The 16,838-nt window shown below is 38.1% G+C and overlaps 1 protein-coding gene across 4 annotated transcripts in view; it reads right to left on the bottom strand.

Annotated features, from left to right (window-relative positions):
- The window catches only part of gulp1b (GULP PTB domain containing engulfment adaptor 1b), a 108,895-nt gene that overhangs the window by 42,053 nt on the left and 50,004 nt on the right, over positions 1-16,838 (bottom strand). The window lies entirely within an intron of this gene.

Below are 16,838 nucleotides of genomic sequence, written 5' to 3'. Positions count from 1 at the left end.
TCGGTAAAAGGGGCGGATTAAGAACACATCTGGGGATTTGAACTGGACTTGGCTAGATGTGAACTTTGAATTGGAACAGTACTTGGGCAGCGACTGATGACGTCTCACAAGTCCACAAGAACACAAGTACAGACAAGAACGCATATTGAGAAACGGCCAGGGCGAGTTAAACAAGATAATGAGACACAGGTGAATGTGATAATGGATGATTAGTCTGAACTAAGGATTATGGGGAATGGAGTCTGTGGATGTGTGGTATTGTCCGTGGTGGAGTGCCCTCTGATGGTAATCCCAGGCACTCTCACTGGTGATCGTTACACATGTGTCCTGCCCATTTAAACCTTTTAATATGCAAAAAATAGTTAAATTATTCATTAACTTTTGAACATGCAAGCCCCCCCCCCCCCAACAATTTTGTTTTTGTTTTTTTTCAATAAAAAAATAAACAACAATAAAATAAATAAATAAATATATATATAAATAAGAAGCGCTATAAAGACACAAAATGAACTAGAAAACTATTTATATACTGTAGCTTGAAAAACACTGATATCCTGTCATATTCAGCTAAAAATGTTTTTAATATTGTACAGTACAATCCCATTTAGTATATTAGCAAAAAGACAAAATTCAAGTATTTCCAATCCATTTTTTCAATCAATTCATTTAAATGAATTAACTGAATGAAGCGATTTAATCAAATTCATTTCCAGTCCTTCATGTGTACAGTATAAGAAAGTGTACAGTACATTTAGGTAAGTGTGTCTGATTACATGCGAGTATACAACATGAAGCCATTTTATGGGTTTAAAATGAGCAGTGCCAACTGTTGTTGTATTTTCTAGAGGGGTTGGGGTTTCGGGGGAGGGTGGGGAAACTAATAGGTTTAAAATTATATCCATCCATCTTAGTTTGTGCAGCGCACCTATTTATGTCAACCCAACAGCCAAGTGGATGGCACTTCATAAATGATCTTAATGCATCATGTAGCTTTTTAATCATGTTTTCATGAACAATGCTGGTTTAATTTTGCACTTAATGAGGGTTACTGTCAAATTAATAAAATTCAGAGTGGACATCATTACTTAATAGTCTGCGAGAAATTCTGTCTAAATAATGCATTTTTGTCCACACAAATGGCACATCTAAAGAACAAAGGCAGGCTGTGAAGTCAATGCATTTGCTAGCCACATAAAGGGCTGTCTAATGCGCACACACATACTGTACACACTCTCACACACAAAAACAATTGTGGCATAGATAGAGCAGGGGAGAGGACATTATGACAATGAACCAGGCCAGCTCAAGCGCTCCACAGCTCACATCAAAAGCAACAGCTTTTATTTTCATATGCACTGCAATAAAGCCTCTGCTTTAGTGCTGCCTAATACAGATATACCAAGGGCGTTTGTTTGTGGGGTAAGTATGTCACCAGTAAATTAGAATGTCGTCCAAAATCCAAACCAGATCCTCTCTGGCTCCAATTCAGAGAAGACCCTGAGGGAAGGCAAGAAAGCTGTGCAGTGAACAAAAACCAAATACAACAACCCAGGCTTCTGTGTGAACAAAGCGCACATACCCAACAAACGGAGGACACAGACTTTAGATTACCAATATGGACAATAAAACTCTACAGACCGTGATTAAACTAACTGTGGTGCCTTGATAGGCAATGGTGAATGTAGCAGGAAAACAGAGGGTGGTGATATATTTATGGCCCTTTCTCTCTAGAACGGGTCTGGTACAGGAAAGATAAGACCCTTCTCTCCTGCACAGGTAGTACAAAACACCTGTAAAGTCACCCTGTGGGCTGTTCAATGGATTGGGGTTTTAAAAAAACGGAGGGTTACAATATTTCCAAGTCATTATTGACTAAAGACACCAGTGGTTACATAAACAAAGGCAGCAAGCTACGGAATATACAGACTAGAATGCGTTTCTGTATGTGCAAATGTACCTGGAATAATAACTGTCACCCCTTCTTTTTTGAAGATGAATAATCAAATACAATCAAATGTCGGTTTCATTGGTGCCAACAGTGCAAATCTTGGGCAGTGGACAATGTGAAATTTGTTCTCTGATAAGTACACCTTCACTGTCTGTCCCACATCTGTGGGAGTTATGGTGTGGACAAGCCCTAAAGAAGCTTTACGCCCAGGCTGTTGTGTGTCTAGAGAGAAGCACAAGGGTGGATCAGTGATGGTTTGGGCTGCAATATCATGACATTTCCTACTCTGCGTGATGAGAGCATCACAGCCAATAACTACCAAACCATTGTGAAGGACCTAATGGTTCAAACACTGTACCCTGAAGGGGGTGACATGTATCAGCACGATTATGCAATACACACTGCAAGAATTGTGACAAAATTGTTTGATGAACATGAAAGTTAAGTTGAACATCTCCCATGGCCTGCACAGTCCCCAGATTCAAATATTTTTTTAGCAACTTTGGGGTATTTTGGAGGAGCAGGTCAGATTTTTTTTTCCATACGACCTGGCCACTGTTCTGCAAGACGAATGGCTCAAAGTCCGTCCGACTGTAAAGGACCTGTATCTGTCATTCCCAAGATGAATTGATGCTGTATAGGCCGCAAAAGGGGGCTCTACACTCTTAAGTGCATCAGCCTTAGGAAGGTCAAACAAATGAGCTTTGGAAACGGGGTAGGAAAGTCAGCGTCTCTTCAACATAGAGGGCCCTATTTTAACGATCTGAAACGCAAGTGTCAAAGCGCAAAGCGCAAGTAACTTTGTGGGCAGATCCCGGCGCTGTTGCTATTTTCCCTGCGGGATAAATTCCTCTTGCGCCCGGTGCAAATCTAAAAGGGTTTGGCCTGAAGTAGCTTAATTATTCATAGGTGTGGTTGGGGCATAACGTGAAATAAACCAATCAGAGCGTCATCTCACATTCCCTTTAAGAGCAGGCGGGCTTTTTCCAACGCGGATTGCTATTATAACGGCGGATTTGCCAGGCGCACGCCAGGAGCGATTCACAGCCGAGGAGACCGACGTTCTCGTCAGGGCCGTAAAACACAGAGAAGTGACATTGGGGATGATGGGAGAAACCCACCCAAATTAGCGTCGGTTAAACAGGCGTATAATTTGGGTAAATGTGTAGCCTAATCTAGTTTTTATTTATTTAATCTAGATAGGTTTTTTCACATCTTCACGGACGCAACAATGATTTCCCCCGTGTTAATATTTTTCCTTGTAATAATGTATGATTTGCAAAAATGAAAACTGCTGCGTCTGTTTATATTAGAGAATCAATGTGTATGCACGTTAACACGCTACATTATGGCCAAGCACGTGCCCTTAAAATACCATATCACTAACGTGCAACGCGCCACTGTCTTTAGACTGGGTTTTTTCCTGGTCAGTGGCGGAATTGCTTTCTAAAACTGGAAAATAGCACCAGGGAACTTTTGCGCCGGAACACGCCTCCTCTTTTTGCCGAACCGCCCCCGCGAGCGCAAGTTCATTCCCTAATTTACTGACGTGCGTCTGTGGAGGGAAAAGTCCACTGTGCGCGGGTGCAAAATAGGAATGATACATGCGTCGGTGTACAAAGTCAATTGCGCTGGGTGCAAGATAGGGCCCAGAGACTGTCTTCTCTTATGTAGCTCAACCAGGCCTCGTCAAACAGCAACAGTACACACTAACTAAAGTTGAAAAAGTGAACAAGCATAATAGCCCTTTTAAGCATGCCTGGGATATTTCATATAGTTTTAACTATCCTTTTAACAGCAGTGAGGAGGAAAACAGGAGAAAACATTGTGCCAGTTGCATTTTTAAATATCTTTAGGTTACTACAGTATTTGTCATAATAAACGCATTAGAAAACAGTTGCATCTAACCATGCTAAGGAATGAGGGGGCATGCATGGCAAACCCTTTCCTCCTGTGTTATATCTGTTCTTTTACAATGATCTTTGATTGTATTGGAAATACTTGTTTGCCTTCAAATATTCTATGAAATAAAAAATCCAGACAAAATAATGCAACTCAGAACCGAAAAGTGCACATTATGTAGTGCATTTCACCTGCCATCTAAAAGGTAACCATTAATTTTTCATAATAGTCTATTGTATGATGGATGCACTGCACAGCTGGCTCTTTATCTCCACATTTTTCCCATAATATCACATTGAATGTACACTCTGTCTTCTCTATGCTTTTCCATTTCACATTTACTGTTCACCTCACAGTATTCTGTCTCTCTCTACTTCTTTCTCTCAAAGCATAATAAGATAATGCACTGTCTTCTGTCTGAATATTGATTAATCATAAAATGGAAACACAAACTACTTTAGAGAAATATTAATGGAACACAGGAAAATCCCAAAAGACCAGCAACTTGCTGTACTGGTTCAGAATTTACATCTCAATCTCATACAATCTCAGTCCTGCACCTGAAAATTAGAAATGTATGAAAAATGCGATACATTTCATGACAAATCCTAAACAATGCATTATTAATCTTTTCAATACAGAAGTTGAACACACTGCAGCTCATAACTCAACGCCTTGAACTTAAACAGATTGTCAACAGTCAAAACATAGCGTTAGGTTAGGTTCACCTGGAATAAACCCTGGCTTGCACATCACTGGACTGTGCCTGCATGCAAACCTGCAGACTTCTATCAGACAAAAGAGTAAAAGGTCTGAGTTAACTTACCGACAGCCCACAGTCCAACACTTCCAGATCATAAGGTCTGAACTGATTGATAGGCATTATGCAACTTGTGTCAAGGTGTTTAAATGGATATTTCATAAACATTTTTTTTATTAATTACCTCACCCTAATGTTGTTCCAAACCTGTAAGTCTTTCTTTCTTTTGCAGAACACAAAATAAGATATTTAGAAGAATGTTGGTAACCAAACATGTTTGGTGGTCACTGACTTTCCTTGTATTGACAAGAAAAATGCCACATTTCTCAAAATATCTCTTTTATGTTCCACAAAAGAAAGAAAGTCATTTGGGGGCTAGTAAATGACAACAGAATTTTCAATTTTAGGTGAATGGTGTACAAGGGACCATTCTCTTAAGAGTATGCGGAGTAAAAAAAAAAAAAAAATGTCCCCATGTAATTTCTGTAGCTGTTCCTGGACTGGCATTATTTGAGTTTTTTTCCATGCCAGTCTATCATAGTAGTATTATTGTCACATTTTATCCCAGGGATGAAGGTGGGCGAAGTAGACTCAAATACAACTCTTTTTATTTATTTATTTACAAAAGAAAACTCAAGCAGTGTACTAACAACGGACTCAAGTGAAACGGTGTGCCATGCACAAACAATACCGGACAATGATCATGAGAAACAGAGGAACTTTAATACACAAGGTGACAAATTTAATAACAAACAGTTGTGCTCATTAAATGAATATCCTTGACAATTGATAGTGGTGGGAAACTAGAACAAAGGAAACAGGTAACTAAAGAGAAACAAACTGAGGGTACGTTTACACGACAATGATATGCTTAAAATGGAGAAGTTTTTCCTTTGAGTTTTCCGCGTGCAGACGACACCATTGTTAAAACGATACCCATTCACACGGATCCACGACTAACAGCGCTGTATTCTGCTGCCAGGCTATTTGATGGCGATTAAAAACTAACTGAACATGTAATACGCATACGCATGACATCATCTTCGTCAGAGATTCGCGTTTTTGTTGTTTACACAGAGACTGTTTTCTAAAACTTGCATTTTAAAACCCTTTTTCAAAAGTTTGCGTTTTCAGGCACCCAAAACGGCCAAAACACATAAAAAGTTTTACGTTTTCAGTTGAAAACAGTGTTGTGTAAACAGTCCCGAAAAGTTCATGAAAATTAAATGAATACTACGGTAACTAAATGTGACAATCGTTAATTTCAGACTTACCAGCCCTTAATTTCAAATGTACCAGCCCCTAAATTAATTATTTTTGCTTTTCATGCTAGTCAGATGGCTCTTCCTACCTAGATGGATGATTCTTGGCCAGAATAACCATTTAAGGGTTAAATGAGGAGAGCAGCAATCATCAAATATCCTAATCTTTTTATACAGGTTTGGTTCATAAATCCTTAATTTCAAGGTCAATTTGGACAAACACTTAAAAAGCATTGTTGAAAACAGAGATGGCCTAGCAATTTTAGTTTATTGTTCACACAAAAATTTCATTTTAGCCAAACAATACACACAATCACAGTAAAGCTGTCAATCATATGTCACTCCTTCTCACCACAAGTGATAACCTTGAGATTTCCAATTCTTTTTGTTTTACAACAAACTGTGTGTAATAATTCTTCCATAATTTATTATTTGTGCCGTCTGGAGGCATAACGCAGATTAAGTTAAGTGGTTGGCATAGTTTCCCTTTATAAAACAAATACAATAAGTTCAAGTGTTAAATTGAGAGCAGCTGCACAGCACTTCCTCTACATAAAGCATTTGGAATTGAACCAATCAAGCAAACACGAATAATACCCTGCTGAAGTCAAAAGAGAAACTGACCCAGTAAAGACATGTGACAGTTGCCTCAACAACAATAATGCAAAATATCTGTCACGAGAGCCCAAATACTGTGAGGGATTATAGTTTTGCTAATCTCAGCCTCATTCCACTTCTCTTTATCCCCAGAGTTATGCTTCCTGTTTTCCCCTAGAGAGGAAACAGTGTAATGAGTGCATTCTAAAGGAGGCGATGGGCGTCTCCAGGAGAAAAATAGACTTTCCTGGCAAAGTCTACAATGTTATTTGGACCGCACCCAGAGAGACACTCCCAGGAAGTCTCAGGGTGGACACCTTATTCACCTTCCCTGAATATCTTCCTGAGTACATTCTTAAGCGACAATACCATATGCATATCATCTCGCACAGCTTGTGTTCCTATAAGCACCTCTGATTTTTTAAAACTCATGTTTGTCAGACTGTGGATCATAAAAAAAAAAAAAAAAAATCATATTTCTTTCCTGAATTTAGTTTGACACTAAATTCTCATACAACCGCCTTTAGGGTCAGGAAAGGTCATTTTGGTGGACTATTTTTAGAACTCTAAGGGCCCTATCTTGCACCCAGCGCAAATGACTTTGCACACCCCGACGCATGTATCATTCCTATTTTGCACCCGATGGACAGCGGACTTTTCCCTCCACAGACACACGTCGGTAAATTAGGGAATGAACTTGCGCTCGTGGAGGCGGTTCAGTGAAAAGAGGAGGCGTGTTCCGGCGCAAACGTTCCCTGGTGCTATTTTGCAGTTTGAGAAAACAATTCCACCACTGACCAGGAAAAACCTAGTCTTAAGTCAGTGGCGCGTTATTCAGATGTTATTTTAAGGGCGCATGCTTGGCCATAATGTAGTGGGTGCACAACGCGCATACACTTTGCTTCTCTCATCTACACCGACGCAGCAGTTCCCATTTTTGCAAACCATATTACAAGGAAAAATATTGCCAACGAGGGAAATCATTGTGGTGTCCATGAAGATGTGAAAAAATAGGCATAAATCTAGCTTACACATTTCCCCAAATTATTCAGGCTAATTGTAGTAATGATGGATCAAACCTGTTTGACCAATAGTGGCAAGACACATATAGGTATATAAGGACATCTGACAACGTGGGTTGTCCGTCAAGAACCAGGAAGCTAAATTCTGAAGACATGAAATCACCTTTACCATCATGTAAGTTGTGTGTGCCTGGCAAATCCGCCGTTATAGCAATCCGCCATGGAAAAAGCATGCCTGCTCTTAAAGGGAATGTGAGATGACGCACTGATTGGTTTATTGCACGTTACGACCAAACCACACCTATGAGTAATGAAGATACTTCAGACCAACACATTTTAGATTTGCACCGAGATCCACCCACAGAGTTACTTGCGTTTCGCGTTTGATACTTGCGTTTCAGATTGTTAAAATAGGGCCCTAAGGCTTTGTTCAGACAATACAATACAAAACATTTTTTTTTATGCAAATCCATTTCGTTTTTGATAGTTCAAAAAATAAAACATAAATAAACAACAAAAATGCAAAGTGTGCAATATTGTCCAAATAATTTTGCTCTTTCTTTCCTCATATAGCGAACAATGTTCACTATCTACTGAGTAGCAAATGAGTGAATGAGTTAGCAGTTTTTAAGTCCACATGAATGTGTAAAATACAATGTGTAAAATACACTTATGTTTTTTCATGTGTCTCTGGAGTTCAGCAATGCAGGGAGATGTCATGATAGAGAAGGGCAGGGGGAAATTCCCAGTCTTCCTTCCTCTCTTTCTACAGTGACAGTTCTGATAAAATCTCTTACTGTCGTTACTAGCAACCGATGTACATACAGCAAATATTGCCTGAACAAACTGATCAGATTTCTCTTGAAAATTAAATTATGTATAGTGAACTATAGCTTTACAATTATACTTTTGTTTCCATTTTGCCTCATTTTTCTGGAAGCTAATCTACTATCTGTCTACAAACCCTTCACCATTACCATTTTAGTCCCAATGCATATAGCTGCTATTGATATCTTCTTATTCTTAATCTATCTTACTGCTATAGAAATGGAATGGCAAAGCTTCAAAAGAGGAAAGACATTTCTGCATATTTACTGAGGGGAAATTAGTTCATTAACACACACAAATAATAGAAAGGTTTTCTTCAAGATCAGGGTGAAGAACCATTCTCAAAATGAAATGTAAAGCTGTGTAATATATAATGTTTATTCAGGTAACATCGATCCATCAAAAGGCTAATACAACAATTGCATGAGGGTTCAGTGAGTGTCAAAATGCTTAATTATAGCACTGAAGAGAAAGCACTATATAAATCACTTGTATTTTGTTGTGACCATGAGCACCAGGCTTTAATAACTTCCTTTCACGTAGTCTGTGACAGAATTATGGTGCAATAATGACAGCCCTATGATAGAACTGGGGACATTTCTGGACCACAACCATATCAAAATAATAGTAAATTCCCGGTAGGGGATATATCACATCCTCCTGAAGAATAAATGCATGAAATAATTCAACCCGCACCAGCTGTTTACTCCAGTCGATTGGTTATGAGATCAGTCACAGAAAACTAAAAACAGAAAATGACTGATGCAGGTTCTTGAGACCACTTGAGAGACACAATGGGACTTAATGGAATCTGCCCCTTTTCTCTAATTCATATGTGTGAATCACATCCAAATAACTGTTCATACAAGTAATTAAACAGATTCCCACAGCATCTCTGTCTCTTTAGCTAAACGATCATCTAAGACAATTAATCAGCATGTACAGTAAAAACCACATTAGTGTTCTCCCAAATCATTTCCTAAATAAGTCAATACAATTAATCATACCACGGTCTGTCTAAATACTGATTGGCTGAAAGGTGTGCGTTAAAACCGTGTAATGCAGTCCAGTCAGTTTATTCACCATTCAATATTAATGCTCTGTCTTCACTGAAGCACATGCATCACTCGCACATAGAGATCAGAAATTGCTATGTGCACACACACAAACATTAAGGAGCAAATAAACCATATGCCATCAGTATAAAGTAATGATGCGAAGGGCATAAGATGATTATCATCATGCATGATTTTCATTATCTTTATTAGACACCTTGGGTCTGAGAAAACTTGTGACATCATGTCCACTAATCTTCCATGCGTTTATCATTAAACATTCATTTAGGAGTTTTTGGCTATATTTGCAAAGAATTTAGCAACTGTAGGATTCAGTTTATGGGACTACTCTTTCATTTGTATGGTATCTGTCGTAAAACATAACCGAAAAAAACAAACATAATGTTGGCAGATAAATTTAGTGGAGAAATTAGCTTGTTGAGTGAAAAAATTCATTTCAAACCCTGAATTTAATCTTCCCCTCTTCTGTAGCTCAAATTTATCTTTCACACTTTTGTGTATTCAAACTTGCCACATAGTGGTCAGACATGTGACATGCAATCGTTCCTCAGACAAAGCTATTGTACGGCTTGAGAAGGCTTGGAATGCAACGCACAAGTTGTGTGGACTTCATTCATGACAAGTTCGTAGTGCTCTTTGTCATTTGAGAGCTTGACAGCCACATTTCTCCATTCAAATACATTAGAGTAACTGGTACATTCTTCAATACTTCTTTCACAAATTCACACTTACATATCAGATATAGTACAACATACAGTATGCACATTTGGCGTGCTTTCAGAAGAAAAGAGCTCCGTTCTTGGATTTTGGCCCGGTTCGGGTTAGAGTAAAAGCCGGGTGCGCACTATGCGACTTTGGCCACGATTTGGCCGCCTGAGACAAATTTTGCAAATCCTAAAAGATTCCTCTGATCCTAGGCTACAATCTGAAGTCTTTGATCGTTAGTTTTACATGTTCACCGAAAGTCGATTAATGACCATTGCGATAAAAGTTTACCTCTGACAAAATTCTGGCAGTGTCAGAAGATTTGTCTCACAGTCCTGCAGTGTGACTTCTCCTACGATGACCGTCAAATTGTCACTAGCCGTGACCAAACTTAATGCTAGATATGTCTCTGTAGTCATCATTTAAATCCCGCGTCCGCGTGTAATGTAGTTCACATCACCGAACGTGTCATTGATTGATGATGTAAAACTCTGGATGAGTCTTCTTGCGTGCGTCCTTTAACGCGTCTTGACTGCCGTACAGTCTGACACCAATGACAACTGACATCTTACAGTGACATGGCTTACAGCGAGGATCATGTTCGCAACAGTCTGAAAACCAACAATCGTAAAGGACGATAATAAATCGCAGTGTGCACCCGGATTAACATAGCTACAGTGTCTCACATCAGCCAATAGTGTGAGTTTGAGGCGAGACTATTTGTTTGTCCGGCCAATGACAGATAGGGAAGTGTCCTGGAAACCTGTTTTTAAAACATTATTTGGAGATTTTGGTAACACTTTACAATAAGGTTTTTAGATTAACATTAGTTAACATGAAGTAAGAATAAACAATCCTTCTACAGCATTTATTAATGTATGTGTTAAACCTACAATATGTAATTTTTTTCATGGCTAGGGGTCTCTTACAAATACAAAGGCGTAGGTTTATGACGCAGTGACAAGCTGAATGATGGGACTTGCTGTCAAGATGATGGATTTAATAATGTTAATGAATGAGTGAAAACATTCATGTTTTTTTAACATTACAGTCGTATGAAGCAGGTCGCGATTGCTAATAATAGACGCATATCACATAGCGAGTCCCACGGATATAAAGGAATAAGGACATTTAATTCTACCAAACTACCCGCAAGTGCTGAATTACTACTCACACAGGTCAGTTTATTTGACGAATTAAACTTGTGAGGTAACACAGCGCTGTTTCACTTGGTCTAACGTTACACTATCATACTAACAGCATTTGAGTGTGTTGAAAGTTATAATGTTATTCTGTGTTAGTTCGTTTGCTATATGAAACTAGCAGTAAGCTAGATCAACATTAGAATAACATACAGATCATATTCTAACATTTCATCATGTTGAGCTATATAACATTGATCTGTTTTATGTACATTTGCTCACCTGTCTAATAAAGTATGTGCAAGAGCGGTGTCGCTGTCAAGTCGTGACTCGTGAAGCTCTGTCAAGTCAGAGTTTGTCACAGACGTGGAGCTCTTGGCACCTCGAAAACGCCACGCCGATATTGAGCCTCATTTTAGTTCTCCTTTTTTGTCCCAAAGTCTGCTTGCCATGGTCCATAATGTTAGAACGAAATGAGAACAGTGTGCCGCTAAACGTTACGCACTACGCAGTTGTCCACGTCTGTCGCCATGGTTACGTCCTGGCTACGGTAGTACGAGCGGAAACCGAGGATAGCGCGGATATTGCGTCATTGACAGGCGACATTTTTTTCTGGGACGGGCCATTATTTAAAAATCTGAATTCCTCTGAAATAAAAAATCTTTAGAGACTTTTGGGATATTCTAAGTACACAACTGCAGGAAATATATCACACTGTGCAAGTGATTTTTGGATATTTTATTACAAAATTCTTACATATTGTACCTTTGAGGAACATGAACATTTTATTAACTAATGTTAACAAATGAGACCTCATTGTAAAGTGTTACAGAGTTTTTTCTACAGGGCATTTGCCTGCCACCCCACCTCAGACGAATATAATTATATAGCATATTGCCATAATCACGCACATCTGTAAAAGCAAATGCTTATGGTTTCTTTATAATGGCTGTGTTATAAGTCACACAAACCCAGATGCATCAATACCAACATTCCTAATAACGAAATGACTTTAAGCAGGCAAATAAAAATGAAGAATTGGCCATAGCTTGTTTACTCATTTATTTTTAGATCGATAGGGCACCACGCTGGAGAGGTTTGTAAAGAATCATAGGATTTGTGAGCTAAATCAGGAATGGGCCTGTTCCTCATACAAAAGATTTACGCTTGTTGCTTTACTTAAAATTCACATTTTCAGTTTAAACGGAAGCCTATTGGTTTCTACGCTTCACTGGAATCAAATGGACAACTCATTAGACTCATGCAGCACCTGCTCAAGTCGATTACAATTTAAAGCTAAAAAAACTCGAGACAGCACGTAGACACGAAGTCAGATGCTGATTCACTGACAGGAAATGAAGCATCAGATGCCGTTGAGTGATTATCTCTGTCTGGATGTTTTGAATGGGAGTGCTATAGACCCGCTCAGCATTCAGTCTTTGTATTGCACATGTTCTTTGCTATGCCGAATGCTGTTTGTGAATGCAAAAGTGATGTTGACAATTACAGCTTAGGGACAGAGTTACTAATCAATGTCTGGGAAACAAGAGCAGAGCTTAAAATGCGTATGGTAATTTCTGTTTCTGAAGATCAAAATGCCAGAAACATCTGTTAAGGATGCATTTGTGTCATCTTTTGAAATATTGTCATACATCAATTTGCATGCAAAATGCAAAACGTGAGGTGATAAAAGCTGTACTTTCAAAGAGGAAATCAAATAACACACAAAGTTGTTCAAATAGCAACTTTTACTAAATTAGTATTCCATGGGAATGTTTCCACTGGGCAACTAAGGACACGTTGCTAATTTGCTCATTCTCAGGGTAAAACTTGCTGGCAAACACAATAAATAATACTTCCCTGTGCACTAAGGAAAAACAAACCTAATCTAGGATTCTAGAAATTCAGAGGCTCAGATCTCGCTAGACAAAAACATTGCAAAGTATTTGTCATTCAAATTATGTCTCATTTGAGGTGTACTTTATCATGAGTGTGTGAGCCTGTGCAGGGTTCAAATATATGTCTGTGTGAAAATGTAACATTTATGATCATATTTAAATTTCTATACATTTATTATTCATTTTTAGTTTATTTATTTTATATTTTACTTATAATACAAAACAAATGTGCACCTTAATGTCATACATTTTTTGTAAATCTGAATTAATCTGATTTCAGATTCTGAAAGTTTTGTTTATATGTTACTCTAACCTTTGCAATCCAATTCACATATATATACATTCACATGTGCATTACATCTTTTCTGAGCAAAACTTCAGTGCATGTGCAGTGCCAGGTCGCCACATTCAGAAAGTCACAGCAATATTGTCAATGAAATTCCCTGTTAAATTAGTTATTTAAAAGGGGGTCATCGGATGCAAAATTCACTTTTATATGGTGTTTGCAGTGTGTGGACATAACACCATACAATGAAAAAAATCCATTCACTCTTGTTTTTAATCCTCAAAAGCCTAAACACTCTCAATAATCAAGCTCTTTGGATTTTCTGAGCAACATGATGTCATATTGTTCATGCTGTGCCCACGACCACTGACGGACTGTCCCGTATTAGCATATTTCCGCCCTCAGCCATTTGTATACTGTCTGTTGCCATGGCAGCACTTTATGTGTCTTGTGTCCACATGCCCCATGGAAGAGAGGGGTGGGGTGAGCAGTTGCTCATTATCATTTAAAGAGACATGCACTGAAACGGGTCGCTGTGAACAGAGCTGTTTTTGAGGCGGTAAAAAGGGTGTTGTTTTACACAACCTTTGAGGAATTTTAACCAAAGTATGTTACAAACTTTACACAAAGAATCATACCAAATTTTGGAAAATGGGCATCCGATGACCCCTTTAAACATCAATGAAATCAGCAGCTACGATACATACAACCAAATAATCCATTTAAAATTGGATTGATGGCTCAGTCAGACTGAAAAGTCATGTAAACGATTCAATCTGATTGAGCTTGATACGATTGAAAATTCTATTGATTGAAGGGGGTGCATGGTGTAGATCTAAAAGGGGTCATCGTATGCCCATTTTCCAAAAGTTGGTATGATTATTTAGGGTCTTCATGTAAAGTTTGTGACATACTTTGGTTATAACATACACATACCGTGGGGCGTGTCGACACAAGACAAAGTGCTGTCATGGCAACCTGCTTGGCAGACAGTATACAAATGGCTGAGGGCGGAAATATGCTAATACGGGACAGTCCGTCAGTGGTCGTGGGCGGAGCATGAGAAACTGCTCACCCCACCCCACCCCTCTCTTGATTATTTAGTGTTTAGGCTTTAAAAAAAAAAGAGAAAAAAAAGAGTGAATGGATTTTTTTCATTGTATGGTGGTTATGTCCACACACAGACCATATAAAAGAGAATTTTGCATCCGATAACCCCTTAATGCAGTGACTTCTCTGAAGGGTTCAGTTCAGTTCATAATGGTTTATCAAACTGATTCATACAGATAACTCAATTATGTGAGGCTGATTCATTAAAAGAACTAGCACTTAAGAGTCATTGGTTCATGCATTTATGAAGAGAACAATGGAAAGTCTTGCCATTATTTTTCTCACATTCAATTCACATTTATCACATTCAATCAGACATGCTTTTTTACTGAGGTGAAGAAATAGACTCAAAAAGGTGCAGCAAACACTGCAATGTTTAGATAGCACCAGAGTGTTTTTAAGGGAAATAGACATCAAAATTGTTATAATTGTTTCTGCATAGAATGTTTTAAAATAAAAAAATGAAACACTTAATACATATTTAAAAGATAAATCTTACTCAAATTCATCCTGAACCTCATTTGTTTTGACTCCATACTCATAAAACCATCCTAACACTTTGACGGGTTGGAGAAGGTCTTCATTATACAAGAATTTGCTCTCTAAAAAGTGTGTGCTTTGCTTCCTTTTAGCCTGTAACAGCAGGAAGTAATCAGTGCCCAGCGTTCATGTCAGTTCTCCTAAGACAAAGGCAATCAGGTTACCACAGCATTCGATGAAGGCCATCAGACCAAACTATAACCATTCTTTAGTCCAAATCCCATGTCAAAACCCAATCCCATAAGACCCAATAAAGAACAGAACCAAACACCGGCATTGGAAACAAACCACTCAAGAACAGGATAAGTTAATTCTTCAAATCAAGCAATAGCAATCAATCCATTATTGACAGCAATTATTAATATCAGTAGATTTTATGTCCTGCTGGACATGGCTCCAAAGAAGGATTTCACATATGCTTAAATTAAACTGGTGAGGATCATGCGGTGCTATTACATTACAGCATACATTTTTGTAGATACTGTATGGAAACAGACATTGAAGCATGTGACGCTGACAGGGCTCATGCTTTCTCCTAAAATTCAATATGAATTTCTTAATCTCACGTTTATCAGAAATGCAAGACATTGGTGTCGTGTGAAGGATATTTACATACAGTATGCTTATATGCAAGGCAACTTAAACCATTTATGTGATTTGTACATTTTATATCTATTTTAATTGAATGACACCTGCAGATCAGTGTTAATTAAAAATAAATAAATCCCTTGTCCTGATAATCATTCCAAATGAATTTAAAATGCATTCAAAGCCTTATGTAAATGTCTTGCCTATGTAAATGACACATGGCTCTTTAAGAATATGGCAAAAATATATGCATCCTCACGAAAGACCTTTGCAAATTAAAGGAGCAGTTCACCAGAACATGATATTTCTGCTATAATTTACTAAGCCTTATGCCATTTAAAACCCATTTGATTTTCTATTTTCAGTTAAACAAAAAACTAGATATTTTACAAAACGCAAATGATGCACCACAGTCACCAGTGGCTGTGTAGTAGTTGATAATCTACTTCCATTTATAGATGTGCGTGGGGGAAAAGGCAGAAATTGATTGTTATTCACTGAAAATCTTCCTTGGCATTGCACCAGCCCAATATGGTTTAACTTTTCTATGTAAATACCCTGAATGTTACCCAGATGGAGTTCTGATGACATGTGAAATAAGTTCAAATAATTTATAATCCATGATATAAAATAAACATATCATGTGCTTGAAATGGCCGCTTGAGTTGCTAGTGGCAGCATGTCTCCCTGGATCTAAGTGAAAGCTGTCATACATCACAAATATTTGACACTATTCTGCTGGGGACAGTTATTAACCATCACAAATATGCATCACATGTCAAGCATGTTAATGTCAAACGGCATTTATTGTATTTTGACTAATTGAGGGATATATTTCTGATAATTACGAACTTAAATTTCCATCTATTCTGCATACAGGTTACTGTATGGTATGGGTCCAGAAGACTTGTTATTATTGCACAAAGCTACTGTAAATGCCATGGATGCTTTAATTGTGCTTTATTGAGAGTCACCAGTATGCTTTTGGTTGTATGGACAGGAGCAGCTTACCTTGGACTGGGTTTGTAAAATACTGAATTTTTATTTCATGTGAAGTGTTCATTTCACGCCAGTACACCTGGTTTAATCGTGCAATTTAATTTATAATTAAATCATATGTGGAGCATGAAGGTGCATTTATTTAGCACGTTCACATTTGACTGAAATTCTCAGA

This window comes from Phoxinus phoxinus, assembly GCF_949152265.1.
Source record: "Phoxinus phoxinus genome assembly, chromosome: 11".
NCBI classification, from domain to species: Eukaryota; Metazoa; Chordata; class Actinopteri; order Cypriniformes; family Leuciscidae; genus Phoxinus; species Phoxinus phoxinus.
The sequence above is the reverse complement of the archived record's forward strand: the minus strand, read 5'-3'. Positions and strand labels throughout refer to the sequence as shown.